This window comes from Eurosta solidaginis, chromosome 1 (genome assembly GCF_040869045.1).
Source record: "Eurosta solidaginis isolate ZX-2024a chromosome 1, ASM4086904v1, whole genome shotgun sequence".
NCBI lineage: Eukaryota > Metazoa > Arthropoda > Insecta > Diptera > Tephritidae > Eurosta > Eurosta solidaginis.
The window spans coordinates 71,875,467-71,892,599 of NC_090319.1; the positions used below are offsets into that span (position 1 = coordinate 71,875,467).

At 36.6% G+C, this 17,133-nt stretch overlaps 1 protein-coding gene across 18 annotated transcripts in view; it reads left to right on the forward strand.

The window, feature by feature from the left end:
* Positions 1-17,133, forward strand: part of LOC137234767 (organic cation transporter protein) — a 174,090-nt gene that overhangs the window by 37,755 nt on the left and 119,202 nt on the right. The window contains exons 1-2 of one of the 18 annotated variants that reach the window (XM_067758198.1): positions 2,803-3,441; positions 4,752-5,006. The exons of 1 other annotated variant lie outside the window; for it this stretch is intronic. The gene's annotated coding sequence lies outside the window, so the exon portion shown is untranslated. Of the gene's footprint in view, positions 1-2,802; positions 3,442-4,751; positions 5,007-17,133 lie in introns of those variants that run through there. 16 more of the 18 variants (XM_067758202.1, XM_067758197.1, XM_067758201.1 and 13 more) reach the window with 16 other exon arrangements.

Consider the following 17,133-nt stretch of genomic DNA (forward strand, 5'->3'; position numbering starts at 1 on the left):
CAAAAGAACGGAGTTATTCTATAACATAAGCGCATTAATGGGTTTTTTACGTTTGTTCGTCGAACAAAGTCTGTGTATGTGAGGTCTTAACTGACCGGACAATTTCACGGAAAGCTTGTGGCTGCAATAAAAGTTAATTAAACTAAAGATAACGTTAAGTTGGGATGTTATCTCTACCTTCTAATTTAAATTTTTAGTAAGCTCTTCCCAAAATCAGGAACTGGTAAATTAGAAATATTTCGCGCGTGCAAAAAGACGTCGTTAATTTATAGCATAAATCATGATTGCTGATAGCGTTTGATATTTTGGTCGTAAGACACCAAGCTGGCAACTGTACTTGATCTATGTTTTATAGGCTGAATAGGGTCAGCAAGAAGATGACATTGATTTGAGTACTAAACTCATTCGAAATATTTTGAACATTCGTCTGTATCCCAAATGCCCACACGTGTTTTATTTGCTTGTACTGAAAACATAAATACATACATATGTAGCATATTCATAAGAAAAAAAAAATTTGTTTAAGAATTCTGGCTTATAATAATTGAATTTCAATTATTATGTTTTCTAAGAGAAACTGAAAAGTATATAAGTATAAACTGAACACACCATTAAACAAACATACATAAATATGTAAAACTGAGCCCGAGCTTACAAAGCTTCTCATTCGCAACGAAGAAGAACTTTACAAAAACAAATCTACATGGCACACAAATTAATATAGAGACAAAATGTCTCAATTGTGTTGTTAGTGTAGAAATGAGAAAAACTGAATTAAGCATGAAAACAAATACCAGCAGGATAGCCTAGTGGTTAAAGACAATTGCAGTTTCACCATGTGATTCACGGTTCGAATCCCGGTGAAACCTTTGATAACATTACAAAATTGCCTGATGATGATTACGTTGGCGGTTTTCGAAATGGTTCTATCGCAATATGCCAGTAAATGTTTCTTTCTTTTCAGTTTCTCTTAGAAAACATAATAATTGAAACTCAATTATTATAAGCCGGTGTTAAGCTCATGAATTCTTAAAAATTATTTTTTTTTTATGAATATGCTACATATGTATGTATTTGTGTTTTGAGTACAAGAAAATAAAACACGTGTGGGCATTTAGGATACAGACGAATGTTCAAAATATTTCGAATGAGTTTAGTACTCAAATCAATGTCATCTTCTTGCTGACCCTATTCAGCCTATAAAACATAGATCAAGTACAGTTGCCAGCTTGGTGTCTTACGACCAAAATATCAAACGCTATCAGCAATCATGATTTATGCTATAAATTAACGACGTCTTTTTGCACGCGCGAAATATTTCTAATTTACCAGTTCCTGATTTTGGGAAGCGCTTACTAAAAATTAAAATTAGAAGGTAGAGATAACATCCCAACTTAAGGTTATCTTTAGTTTAATTAACTTTTATTGCGGCCACAAGCTTTCTGCGAAATTGTCCGGTCAGTTAAGACCTCACATACACTGAATGTGTCCATAGTTTTACCAGACTTTGTTCGACGAACAAACGTAAAAAACCCAATAATGCGCTTATGTTATAGAATAACTTCGTTCTTTTGGCAAATACTAGAAGTTTTATAGTACGTCGCTTATTGCTGCCTCGAAATCTGGCAACTCTGCCGCTCCTAGTACATAGCTGGAGGATTGATCTCGCAAGCGCAGGCCACAGACACAGAACGTGCTCAACCGTTTTTTCCAGCAGATTGCACTTCACTTCTGCTGTTACTGAGGAGGCCTAACTGATAAGCATGTCACACCATAAAACAATGTACAGTTAGTATGACCATCGTGGGCCTTAAGTCTTGTCTCTTTAGATATATGAGCAACTTTGTGAGTTTATTCTCGTAGGAGTTGCTCATGATCTTAGAAATTTTGCAACACTGCGCTTCTACCTACGCCTTTCCAGCTTCATGGATCAACTGCTCTCTACTTTTGATTACTCCCAAGCGGATTAGGATGTCTACCATCGATTCATAGAGTGCTGCACCCTCCTTTGCCAGATATAGAACGAAACGTGGACCCGGGTAACAATAGGATGTGTTTGTACAATATGGGTATCAACTGAAAGCTGCTGATGAGTAAATAAGGGGTTTTTCGTACCACTGGGTGACTAGGGTCTCGAGATATAGGCGAAGGTGTCGACCCGGGTACCCCAAGAATGTGTATACTATGGGTATCAGATGATAGCTGTTGATGAGTGCTATAGTACAGAGTAATTTTTCGTACCCCTGGGTAAGTAGGGCCTCGAGATATAGGTCAACACGTGGACCCGGATACCCATAGAATGTGTTTGTACAATATGGATATCCAATGAATGCTGTTGATGAGAGCTTTCAAGTAAAGTAGTTTTTATTGTGAAATTTCGAAAAATGGGCCCGACACCGATCTTTTCCAACAAATTCTATTCACGGTTCAATTTTTCCAAAATTTGGCATATAGGTAGCCCTTTGCCTATATTAGAATTTATGACACTTTTTTTCGGGAAATGGATCAGGGCCCGACTAGGACTGGGATGGGGACTGGACCTGGAACTGGGACTGACTGGAACCGGGGAAAAAGGATGGAGAAGAACAAGAAGAACTACAGAGAAGAAAGAAGATGGAAGGAGAAAGATACAGAGTTAGACGAAGATAGAGAGATAGAGGATAGATGGAGCGGAAAAGAAGTGAGGGAAAAGACGGAGAGGGATAAATAGACGCAGAAAAAGAGAAAGGCAGAACGAAGAGTGAATAAAAAGACAAGGAAAAGGGGAGGGGGTGGGGTGGGAGGGGAAGGGAGAGTAAGAGGAAAAAGCTGCTTAAAAGTTATGCAGATAGACTAAAGCTAGGGCAGAGCAATGTCTGCGGGGTATGCTAGTTTATTTATAAGAACCACCCGAATGCATATTTGTCCATATGTAAGTTCCTGGTTGTGTCAACTGTTTTTTTTCTTTGTGACAACAAATACTATAATATAATGTGCCATAGTATAAAACATTGCCTTTGTTGTTGGTTTTGGAACAGTGCCATCGACACCGTCACAGTTTTTACATATTGCTTGTTGTCATATTTTCCTCAGTTTCTTTCTTTGCTTTAATGTTTTAGGTTCTTCTGTTTCCTTAGTCATTCAGTCGTTCGTTTATATTCGCGCTGTTTGGAAGAAAAAACGCCAAAACTTGATTTAATTCAAATATTTACTAATCGGTAAACGGTGTTGCTGATCCTGGCACGCGTTGTGCACGAGTGTAAAGAGTAAAGTACGAGTTAAGAAATAAACATAAAAAAAAAAACAGAAAAATAAACCTGTACCTAAATAGTTGAAGAAAGAAAATTTACTTAAAAAAAGGCCAAACCTTAGTATAACATTCTTTATGCGCTTTAAAATGTATAATTGCACGTGTATGCTTAATAAATGTAAAGTTCAGCAAGTAAGAAAGACCAAATGCGCGTAAAACCTAGCATTATATACCCAGCTGCGAGATTAAATAAAAAAGTGTTTAATAAATTTAAACTTTTTTGTTTAAAGTTTTAGTCGTGATGAACCTAGATTTTATCATTGATTGATGATAAAAATCATCAGGATTAGCTCTTTTTCAAACAAAAAATTATCTATAGCTCCTTGGTCCACTTAAGCAAAAGTAGTCTTATATTTTTCCGAACATAATTGCTATGCATCATCAACATGAATAGGCGTTTACCCGTTTAAGCGATTATGGCCTTTGCGTGGAAAGTAAAACCAGTCATTCCGACTTCGAGTAAAGAGGCATCACAAGTCTTCCACCACTTATCTCTCTCAACTCAAAATAAGCCTCCATATTTACTTTTATGGACAAGATGTTTTATACATTTGTAAATTATTTGCCTAATATATGTAAGTAAGGTACTAAGGCATATGTTCCTAATGTTCGCTTGCATTGGCAGGTAGAAGATGGATGTAAATAAACCGAGTAGCTGTCTGCCCCGTGCGAATCTTCGATGGCAAACTTTGTCTGTGTCACTTGCATGCACTTTCGGTGATTTTTTAACCATCAATCATTGAGTCGTTGATAAGGTTTCGCGATTCCTGTACGTTGGTGATGTCAACCAAATTCATGATAAATGCACTAAAATTATATCTCCTAAACGTTTGGCACAGTTGTCGTCAGAAAAAAAAAATTGTGTTCCAAGGATGACTACTTTTTCTCATTTTAAGAGATTTATACATGGTGGCTACACACAGCAACTGAAAAATCACAATAAATCACAGCGACACATTTGTGTTTTTATCGTGCTTGACTGCCTTGGTAGCATCGGTCCTTCATCCACGATCACTTTTACTAAAAATTGCAATCACTCACTCAATCGCAGTTCTCGTCACTGCAGCAATTAATTAGTTATTGTATTATAAACCGATAAATCTGTGATTTGTGTCGTAGTAAGCTTTAACATAGGCGACCATGCAAACACTTTCGCTTCCATTACAGTAACGTGCAAGGACATTTTGCGTAGCCGCAGTGATTGAATCTGTGACTTCAATTATTGGTAGGTGTAAGAGTAGACTGTGATATACATTATATAGCTTTTCCATCACGTTCAGTCGCAGTCAAGGATAAAAATAACTGTGTCGTAAAAGAAACAGTCATAAATCAGCTTGTTACGCGCTCCAACTGTGAAACTTAAGTTAATTTTATTCTGTGCGAAGAAAAGTACAGCTGAGTGCACAAAATTAAGCAAACCAATGTACATACGGCCACATTAAATTTTCATAATTTATTTCAGTAATTTTTTTGTTGTGCTGCTTTTAGAAACTCTGCTACTCAGCAGCGAGTAAAAGAACTAGAGTAAACAACAAATAAAAGATAATCATCCAATAAATTTAATTATTGATTTAGCAAAAGAGAACGACAAAAAAATTTTCACATCGAAAAAGTGCAAAATGCAAAAGCAATCAAGGAAATAAAAGTGTAAGAATTGGCTCATTGAACGGATTATCACCCATTATTGTACGTTGATGATCGTGCCAATTGCATGCAGGTAAAAACATACATATAAATAAATAAATATTCTGTATGTATATAGATATGTATCTGTCATAAGTTTTGGTTTTGAAAATTCGCTTTTTATACCTTTCATGAAAATGAAACGGTAAGTTTGTCACGAATCTCAAAATTGTAAGTCCTTAATGGAAAAGAGATAGACCCACCAATAGATATACCGAAATAATAAGGATGAAGAGCTGAGTTGATTTAGCCATGTCCGCCTGTCTGTTTCTATGCAAACTAGTCTCTAAATTTTTTAGATATTTTGATAAAATTTGGTGAGCGGGTATATTTAGGTGTCCGATTAGACATTTGTCGAAACCGGCCGGAGCCGACCACTACAGCATAGATCCCCCATACGACCGATTTTTCAGAAAAGAGGGTTTTTATCATATCTTCCACAATTTATAAGAGTGAATAATTGTATAGTTCGGTCGTATGTATAGTATATAGTATTTTCAGGTCAAATGAAACTTTTTTCATTTTAAATGAAACTTTTTTCATTTCAAATGAAACTTTTATCATTTCAAATGAAACTTTTTTTTCATTTCAAATGAACCTTTTTTCATTTTAAATGAAAGTTTTTTCATTTTAAATGAAACATTTTTCATTTCAAATGAAACTTTTTTCAAGTCAAATGAAACCATACTACTTAGGTAATTGTCAATATATTTATATCGTACTTTATAACGCTATTTATCAAATTTTTCTTTAATACAACTATTTCTAATAAGCCACATTGAAGGCAAAATTTTTGCTTAAATTTTCTTTGTGAATTTAAGCTGCAGTTAAGGTCGGCTTAGTTTAACCTTGCCTTTTGATCGTTTCAATTTTTTAATAGATAAAGTAGCAGGGTTATACGCTAGGCAACTTATATACTACAGTTTAACCACCCACTGAAAATAAGCACCTATATTTTTTGCTTGTATCTGCTCCTCTTATATATAAAGCACATTCTTCTTCTACATATACTTCGTTAATAACGTAGGAATAAAGCAACGTAGAGAACAACTAGAAGGAACCAAAAAGCGTGATGTGAGCGTATTTCCTATTCACTATCTGACACCAACTAACACATCGGTTGAATCCTCTGTATTATGATTTTCTCTTTGACCAACGTCTTACCAAACAACATAGAACGATAGCAAGGTATTGAGAGAAACATTACTTTTACCACTATATAGTAGAGCATGTGGACTGTGGAGAGATCTTTTTTAACTATGCTGAAAAACATAACCGCAAAAAGTGATCTTTTCTACTCTATGGCGCAGTTACATTGCACTTCACTCGTTTGGGCCTTTGAAAACATATATATTTGTTTTTATTCCATTATTTTTCATTGTATATTGTATTTAAATGTATTTAAATGTAATCCTCAGAATATATATATTAGAATGGGTCGATTTATTAACCGATATCGCGCCATCGATTTTTCGATAGGATTTGGGGTCGGGAAAAAAAGTTTCACTACGCATACCCAACAAATAATTTTCGAGCCTGCGAAATTTCATTTTTTTTTTTACTTTTTTTGACTTTGATTTTTAAGGGTTTTTTCATGACCTACTAAAAAATTTTCGGAAATTAAGTTTCCTTTAAACTATTCTGATCTATTTCGTTGTAGTGCGAATAATTAGGCAATTGCAACTTTGATTAGTAATTTAAGTAATTCCTAAGTGAAAATTCTTATATTTATTTATTTCTTCAAAATAGCAAGATTTAAGAGAATTAGTGGAATTATCGCTGACAACACCGGCGAAAACAACAGAATTCCACCTCGTATCATAACAAGACAATTCCACCTCGTTTGTCAGCTACTTAATTTGCACAGCTGAAAATCGTGGTGAAATTCGCGTACGCCTAAAAGTATGCAAGTACGTGCATTGAGTTTGACCTTCAACGAGGTGGAATTCTACAAGGCCTGCAACACTCACGAGGCTAGCCATGAAGGTGTGGGCTTATCTTCTAAATAGTTCGACTTGTGCGTTACGTAGCTCAAATTTTTTGATCAAACATTGCACTGTCACCGATTAAAATTAATTTTCCTAATATCTCGATCCATGTGCCACCAAGCGGAATTTTTTTGATCAAATGTTGCATTGTCACCGGGTTCTGACCCACGGCCCAAGTTTCAGGTCTCTAGCTCACCGGAAAGTTACGCAAAAATTGATCGCAAGATTTCCCTCGTTTTTCAGGGATTTGTAGTTATCTCAATTAGCACGTCACCTAGCGGAACTTTGTTTCCTATAAATTGTATTGTCACCGGGTTTCGAACTATGTGCTAAGTTACAAGTCTCTAGGTAAACTGGAAGTTAGTTAAAAATGGACTGAAATATTCCCAAATTAAAATTAATTTTCGTAATATCTCGATCCATGCGCCACCAAGCGGTATTTTTTTGATCAAATGTTGCATTGTCACCGGGTTCTGACCCACGGCCCTAGTTTCAGGTCTCTAGCTCACCGGAAAGTTACTCAAAAATTGATCGCAAGATTCCCCTCGTTTTTCAGGGATTTGTAGTTATCTCAATTAGCACGCCACCTAGCGGAACTTTGTTTCCTATAAACTGTATTGTCACCGGGTCACGAACTATGGGCTAAGCTACAAGTCTCTAGCTAAATTGAAAGATTCCCAAATTAAAATTAATTTTCCTAATATCTCGATCCATGCGACATCTAGCGGAATTTTTATACTCAGTTGAACAGGTATAAAGGAATCGAGATAGATATAGACTTCCATATATCAAAATCATCAGTATCGAAAAAAAATTTGATTGAGCCATGTCCGTCCGTCCGTCCGTCCGTCTGTCCGTTAACACGATAACTTGAGTAAATTTTGAGGTATCTTGATGAAATTTGGTATGTAGATTCCTGGGCACTCATCTCAGATCGTTATGACGCAGAATAGAAAATTAGTAAGATTTTGGACAATGGGCGTGGCACCGCCCACTTTTACAAGAAGGTAATTTAAAAGTTTTGCAAGCTGTAATTTGGCAGTCGTTGAAGATATCATGATGAAATTTGGCAGGAACGTTATTACTATTATTATATATGTGCTAAATAAAAATTAGCAAAGTTGGATGAAGAATACGCCCACTTTTAAAAAAAAATTTTTTTTTAATTCAAACTTTAACAAAAAATTTAATATCTTTACTGTATATAAGTAAATTAAGTCAAAATTCAACTCCAGTAATGATATGATGCAACAAAATACAAAAATAAAAGAAAATTTCAAAATGGGCGTGGCTCCGCCCATTTTCATTTAGTTTGTCTAGAATACTTTTAATGCCATAAGTCAAACAAAAATTTACCAATCCTTCTCAAATTTGGTAGGGGCATAGATTCTATGACGGTAACTGTTCTCTGTGAAAATGGGCGAAATCGGTGGAAGCCACGCCCAGTTTTTATACACAGTCCACCGTCTGTCCTTCCGCTCGGCCGTTAACACAATAACTTGAGCAAAAACCGATATATCTTCACTAAACTTAGCCCACGTAATTATCTGAACTCACTTTATCTTGGTATAAAAAATGGCCGAAATCCGACCATAACCACGCCCACTTTATCGATATAGAAAATTACGAAAAATGAAAAAAATGCCATAATTCTATACCAAATACGAAAAAAGGGATGAAACATGGTAACTGGATTGGTTTATTGACGCAAAATATAACTTTGGAAAAAACTTTGTAAAATGGGTGTGACACCTACCATATTAAGTAGAAGAAAATGAAAAAGTTCTACAAGGCGAAATCAACAGCCCTTGGAATCTTGGCAGGAATACTGTTAGTGGTATTGCATATATAAATAAATTAGCAGTACCCGACAGATGATTTTCTGGATCACCTGGTCCACATTTCGGTCGATATCGCGAGAACGCCTTCACATATACATCTAAGGGCCACTCGCTTTTAAAACCCTCATTAATACCTTTAATTTGATATCCATATCGTGCAAACACATTCTAGAGTCAGTAACACCTTTCGTTTGATACCCATATCGTACAAACATTCTAGAGTCACCCCTGGCCCACCCTAATGGCGATATCTCGAAAAGGCGTCCACCTATAGACCTAATGTCCACTCCCTCTTAAAATGCTCAGTAACACCTTTCGTTTGATACCCATATCGTACAAACATTCTAGAGTCACCCCTGGCCCACCCTAATGGCGATATCTCGAAAAGGCGTCCACCCATAGACCTAATGCCCACTCCCTCTTAAAATACTCAGTAACACCTTTCGTTTGATACCCATATCGTACAAACATTCTAGAGTCACCCCTGGCCCACCCTAATGGCGATATCTCGAAAAGGCGTCCACCTATAGACCTAATGCCCACTCCCTCTTAAAATGCTCAGTAACACCTTTCGTTTGATACCCATATCGTGCAAACATTCTAGAGTCACCCCTGGCCCACCCTAATGGCGATATCTCGAAAAGGCGTCCACCTATAGACCTAATGCCCACTCCCTCTTAAAATGCTCAGTAACACCTTTCGTTTGATACCCATATCGTACAAACATTCTAGAGTCACCCCTGGCCCACCCTAATGGCGATATCTCGAGAAGGCGTCCACCTATAGACCTAATGCCCACTCCCTCTTAAAATGCTCAGTAACACCTTTCGTTTGATACCCATATCGTACAAACATTCTAGAGTCAGCCTTGGTCCACCTTTATGGCGATATCTCGAAAAGGCGTCCACCTATAGAACTAAGGATTACTCCCTTTTAAAATACTCATTACCACCTTTCATTTGATACCCATATCGTACAAACACATTCTAGAGTCACCCCTGGCCCACCCTAATGGCGATATCTCGAAAAGGCGTCCACCTATAGACCTAATTCCCACTCCCTCTTAAAATGCTCAGTAACACCTTTCGTTTGATACCCATATCGTGCAAACATTCTAGAGTCACCCCTGGCCCACCCTAATGGCGATATCTCGAAAAGGCGTCCACCTATAGACCTAATGCCCACTCCATCTTAAAATGCTCAGTAACACCTTTCGTTTGATACCCATATCGTACAAACACATTCTAGAGTCACCCCTGGCCCACCCTAATGACGATATCTCGAAAAGGCGTCCACCTATAGACCTCATGCCCACTCCCTCTTAAAATGCTCAGTAACACCTTTCGTTTGATACCCATATCGTACAAACATTCTAGAGTCACCCTTGGTCCACCTTTATGGCGATATCTCGAAAAGGCGTCCACCTATAGAACTAAGGATTACTCCCTTTTAAAATACTCATTACCATCTTTCATTTGATACCCATATCATACAAACACATTCTAGAGTCACCCCTGGCCCACCCTAATGGCGACATTTCGAAAAGGCGTCCACCTATAGACCTAATGCCCACTCCCTCTTAAAATGCTCAGTAACACGTTTCGTTTGATACCCATATCGTACAAACATTCTAGAGTCACCCCTGGCCCACCCTAATGGCGATATCTCGAAAAGGCGTCCACCTATAGACCTAATGCCCACTCCCTCTTAAAATGCTCAGTAACACCTTTCATTTGATTCCCATATCGTACAAACACATTCTAGAGACACCCCTGGTCCACCTTTATGGCGATATCTCGAAACGGCGTCCACCTATGGAACTAAGGACCACTCCTTTTCAAAATAATCATTAACAGCTTTCATTTGATACCCATATCGTACAAACATATTCTAGAGTCACCCCTGGTCCACTTTTATGGCGATTTCTCGAAAAGGCGTTCACCTATAGAACTAAAGCCCATTCCCTTTTAAAATACTCATTACCACCTTTCATTTGATACCCATATCGTACAAACACATTCTAGAGTCACCCCTGGTCCACCTTAATGGCGATATCTCGAAAAGGCGGCCACCGATAGACCTAAGGCTCACTCCCTCTTAAAATGCTCAGTAACACCTTTCATTGGATACCCATATCGTACAAACAAATTCTAGAGTCAGCCCTGGTCCACCTTTATGGCGATATCCCTAAATGGCGTCCATCCATAGAACTATGGCATACTCTCTCTTAAAATACTCTTTAATACCTTCCATTTGATACACATGTCATACAACCACATTCCAGGGTTACCCTAGGTTCATTTTCCTACATCGTGATTTTCCTTATTTTGTCTCCATAGCTCTCAACTGAGTATGTAATGTTCGGTTACACCTGAACTTAGCCTTCCTTACTTGTTTTTTTTTAATATTTCATTGTCAGCGGGTTCTAACTTACGGCTCAAGTTTCATATCTCCAGCTCACCGGGAAGTTACTCAAAAAATCGATCGCAATATTCCCTGCTTTCTTTCAGGGATTTTCGTTTATTATGATTCGTCTGCCACCTGGCGGCATTTTGTGTTCCACGAATTGTAGTGCCATCAACTCGCAAACTATGTGCTAGGTTTCAAGTCTCTGGATCACCGAGAAAAGTCGATCGCAAAATTTCCATTTAAAAATTAATTTTCTGTATATCTCGATCCGTGCGCCTAGCGGATTTTTTTTCACTTGCATTGTAATGTCTCCCAGATCTGAACTATGTTCTAAGTATCAAGTGTCTAGCTCAATGGTAAGTTACCGAAAAATACTTTTCCGTGTTTTGTCAAAAATTCGTATGGAAATGAGGGGACAAACAGACAAATCAGAACCTTACGAGAGTTTAATTTGTTCTCAAATTCTTTGAATATAGATTTCTCAATTGAAAAATCTAAATTCAAATTACACTTTAATTAATTTTTAACCTAAACAATTACTTTGTAAATATATTTCATTCGTTATGTAGTCTGTAAGAAACATTGTATTTCAAAGATTACTATATTTAAATAAATAAATAAATAAATAAATATATATATAAGATATACCCCATATAAAATATCATTTATGCCCCCAGCTTCAAATTTCATCAAATATTTATTTACGCTTACGTCATATATTGTTGAAATAAGTGATTCGCTATTATAGTTTTTACATGCAGACCACAAAAAACGTGAAACTTTGCATCCTCACACAAAGTACCTACCTATTTTTTTAATTTTATATTTACCTTAAAAATCGCCTAGGTACGTACATCTGTTTACTATATATTTCATATCTTATACCTATATCTTATTTGGATATTACGAATGGGATAAGATTATTATTCAGCCTCATTCATGAAAGGTATGAAGCTTTCGGCACAACCGAAGACAGTACCGTCTTTTCCTGTTTCTCTTCACGATCGTTTTTATTTGATGGCATTTGTTTGTTCTATTTTCTTTGTGTCTGCATTTAAGTACGTGCGGATATGCTGAGATATAACGAAATTTTTCATTTCATGTTTTTGGCGTGTGCAAATAGGAAAATACTAAATAAAATAATGTTAATAGATTCAAGATGATAAGCGATTTTCTTTTTCATGCATATAAGTAAAATTTACCATTCTTCCTTTTATCACTTCTTCCACAATTGAAGAGCTGGATCTCACCAAGTGAATTTAAATCGCTTTCCACCTGGTCCTGGGTTCGCTAGACTACGTTGATGTTTGCGCAAAGCTCGCACATTACCATAATTAAATCTTCTTCGGTACTGGCCCTCGCCAACGCGTAGAGTTCCGTAAATATTTCGAGGAACTTTTCTCTCGCACACTCCCAAAACCGCTTCATCTGATGATGTTCTATGCTTCTGCACCATATAGCAGGACGTGTACAATAAGTGTCTTGTAGAGCATGATTCTCTTTTGCCGAGAGTGGACTTTACTTTTAAATTGCCTACCTAGTCCAAATAAGCATTTATAGACCAAACAAAATAAACGAAGTCTTATACTATTTCGAAATTAGGGCTGCCAACAGAAGCATGGTTGCCAAGGCGCAAATGCACTGGCTCCCTGTTCGAAAACAGCAGTTACCTCGTTTTGCCCTCCTTCACCCTCAAACCCTTCTTTTCCCTGCTTCTTTTTCCAGTTTGGAGTAAGCCGATAATATCAATATCATCAGCATACGACAGTAATTGCACGATTTTATAGAATATTCTTCCGATTTTTGCGATTAAGTTCTGCAGCTAGTATAATTTTCTCCAGCATCAAATTAAAGAAATCGCAGAACAGGGGATCACCCTGTCTGAAACCGCTTTGAGTTTCGAACGGCTGGAAGATATGCTTACTAATTCTGACTGAGCTGATAGTGTTGCTCAACGTCACTTTGCATAGCCGTATAAGTTTTGCGGAGAAACCAAATTCAGCGCTAGCGTCATATAGACAGCTCCTATTCGTGCTGTCGAAGGCGGCTTTAAATCGACGAAGGGGTGATGTGTGTCAACTATTCTTTCGCATGTTCTCGCCAAGATTTGGCGCATTGTGAAAATCTGGTCGATGGTGTATTGATCAGGTCTGAAGCCGCACTGATAAAGTCCAATCAGCCGATTCACGATGGGCTTCAATCTTGCGCACAATACTCTTGACAAGACCTTGTATGCGATATTAAGAAGGCTGATTCCGTTATAGTTGACGTATTTTGCAGTATCTTCTTTCTTGTGAACTGCTCAAAGAACACTTAGACTCCAATCGTAGGGCATGGACTCGTCCAACCATATTTTGCAATGGAGCTAATGCATGCGCTTTACCAACTCCTCGCCGCCGTATTTGAAAAGCTCCGCAGGCAGGCACGTTGAATTGTCAAATCAGCTGAAAAATGTACCAATCAGCTGATTTTCGGCCGCCACCTATTATGGATGGAGTGAAAATAGAACCGTTTATTTTCACTATCACAGCGAAATATTTCTGATTTATTAAAAAATGGAAAATTGCTTTAAACCAGGTCGAGCCCTATAAAGTTTTAGACCATGAAATTCTCTAAAATTCTTGACTGAAATATTATTCAACCGCTTTCTGGACAATCTTAAAAAAAAGGTTTCAATGAATTTTCCAAATTTTTTCTACCATCATTCTTACTTTGAGCAAATGTTACCTAGGAATAGTTTTGCACTAAACTTTTTATATCTATTAAATTAGGGATGAAACCATTACAAATATCAACAAAAAGTTTTTTTTTCCAAGATATTTCCTGAATTTTTCTCCACTTGTATAGTAAATGTTTTCGCTACCATGGAACTGCTTAGTGCACTATGTCCAACTGTGACCTATACCATTGATATATGTTACCTAAGTACGTCATAGATCTAATTCTCAGAAATTTTGAAAAAGTGGGCATTAGGATGACTTGGGAACGATATTGAGATTATTTTCGGCCTTAATTCGTAATTACTTCGGGACCATATTCAGATCATATGAGACTGTTTTGGAAATATTTTTTTTAATACAGTTTAGGCCAATTTGGCATTATCTTCAGATAGTTTTGCGATTGATTCCAAAAAGTGTTCGAGCAACTTCGGAAATTTCTTAAGGGTGGAACTATCTTCTGATACTTTCAAAATTGTTCAATTACTCCTTTATGACCATTACGTTACATTTTCTGGATAATTTTGGGAATGTCTCCGGACTATATAAAGACTTTCTCTAGAAGATTTTGGGACTGTTTTGGGATAATTTCGGAATTGTTTTCAGGATCATTTATGGTCTATCTCTGGTTCATTTCAATAATTTTTTCCGTTCATTTATGGACAATTTCATTTTAACTTCGTACTCCTTTCCAAGATCACTTTAGAAATGTCTTGACTCATGTCGGGATCATTTCTAAACTTTTTCTTTATTGTTTTCCGAATCACCTTGGGATTGTTATATTTATAAGTAGCTGACTCCGAAGGAGTTGCCCTGCGTAAAATTGCGATTTTAAATTCAATTCCTCCGAAAAAGTAACTAATTTTAGAAAAAAGTTAACAAAATTGGTTTCCCCTATCATGTTGACCTTTTGTTATACCATGCATACAACATAAAGAAAGTAATTAAAGGAAAAACGGACATTAAAGCAGGGACTCATAGTTTTTTTTTCTATAAGAAGAGAACATGCTAGATCATTTTACTACTTATGTAATGTCAACTATGGATTATGGAGCGTAATGCTACCTTTGTCCATGCGCAACGTATTAACGGCCTTCGATCAAATTTTGAAGAGTATATTATTGGACTGGTTTAGGACTGTTTCGTGAGAACTTTTGGGATAACTGGAGGAACACATACGGATTATTTAAATTATAATAAACTTTTTCGGTGCAATTTTGGGGAGACACTATTTCGGTGCCAATTTGGAACGATTTCTTAACCTCTTAGGGGTTGGTTTAGGTATCGCCTAGGAACAACTTCAGGATCTACTTCGAAAACATTTCGGGAGAGTTGCAGGATCATATGATTATTTGGAGACTATTCCGAAACCGATTTTGAAAGATTTCAGGATCATTTGGAATTATTTTAGGTATCATTTCGGTACAAATTCTGAATTATTGTTGGACTACTTCGAAACCGTTTTAAGAACTGTTACAGGATAACTTCAAAACTATTTACGGAATTATATCAAAAATATTCGAGGCGGATTTGAAAGGATAACTTCCGGACCATTTTAGGTAACATTTTGATACTATAGCGAAACCGTTTTAAGGATCACTTTGGGATTATCTCCGTAATCAATAAACTTCAGAATCATTTGGAGACTGTTTGGGACTGCTTTCGCATCGTTTCAGGTTCACTTCGACACTTTTTTGGAATCAAATCTAGACTGTTTCGAAACCATTTTAGAGCTTTTACTAATTCACTTTGCTATTATTTTAGGTAACTCTTAGAGCACCTCGAGAAAGAACTTTACTCGTATGTGTATATAAGTGGTGCATTCTTTAAGTGTGTTAAATTTGATTTAGGAATGTTACGATTTCATAGAGGTGACCTCAGTTTTATGAAGATCACATTGCGAATTGCTATGTTCTCTGTGATTGCGTGCGCTTCGACAATCAATCCAAACTTCATTTAAGATAGTGAAATAAATTTTTTAGATGATTACTTTGAAAATCAGTTCGAGTTCTATGATCATTTCATTCTGAATGGTGCGAACTATCGATATTGGTCCAGCTGTTCCTGCGTTATAAGCATAGTAACTAACTCAGGTGTCGTTTAATGCATAGATTGTGAACACTCTGAAATCATCACAGGGTTCATTAGGGCGAAGCTTTAGGCAATTTGAGACTGTTTCACTGCAATGGCCGGATAATTTCGAGGCTCTCTCTACCATTCGCAGGTTGTTTTCGTTTAGTTTTTCGAATATTTTGGTATTATTTCGAGACTATTACCAGGCTATCTACTGTTCCAAGTTTGGTTAACTCTCATTTATAGCCGAAGCCGCTCTAGTATTGAGGAAGTGAGGTAGTCTACCGTAAGGAAGTTTATTAGGTTAAATGTAATAACGTCTTATCGAAAGATTAATCGAAAGAAATTAATAATACCAATAAGATTTCCATAAACTCAGTGGGCACCCTAATGTGCACATGTGTTCAATTGCGCTGCTGAAAAAATCAATTTTTGTTAAACTTGCTGAACGAATTTATATTTGTTTGCGTTTACAATTTCTTTTCCATACATTCTTTAATAGTTTCGTTATTATTTATAACGTTTATCTTCATATCATCAATTCTCATATTTCTTTCATATTCAGTCAACAATGGAATACTCCGTAAATAAAGTGCGTTAATTTGTTTATTATTGTTAGTGCTACACTACATTGCGGCATAACTTTTATTGAATATTACACAATTTCGGTTTAATAACTTTTCTAATTAAATACGAATTAATTATTTGTTTATTCGAATATCAAAGTTTGTTGCTCAAAGCGACCCCTTCCTTTATTTATTTCATATTTCAGAATGTGAATGCCCTGTAGGGAATTCAGAAACTATTGTAAAGGATTCCTGGTTTAGAACTAGACTTACAGTATCTAGTAACAACTAGTTTGATAGTAGCTAGATTTTCACTAGTTCGGAACCATAGAAAAGGTCTAGGACATTGCCATGTTAATTTCGGCAGTTGAAAGCATGTAAAAGAGATTTAGGGCGAACTAGTAATGGTTCCGATTGCACGAGAAGTGTATCATCAGAACTAGACATTTTCCATGAAGGGTATCTATACGTTCGTTTGTATGTTAGTGCTACTCTTTCAGCTGCTACACTAACCTTAATTATAACATAGGGTTCTCTGAAGAAACTTGACTTACAACAATCAAAATT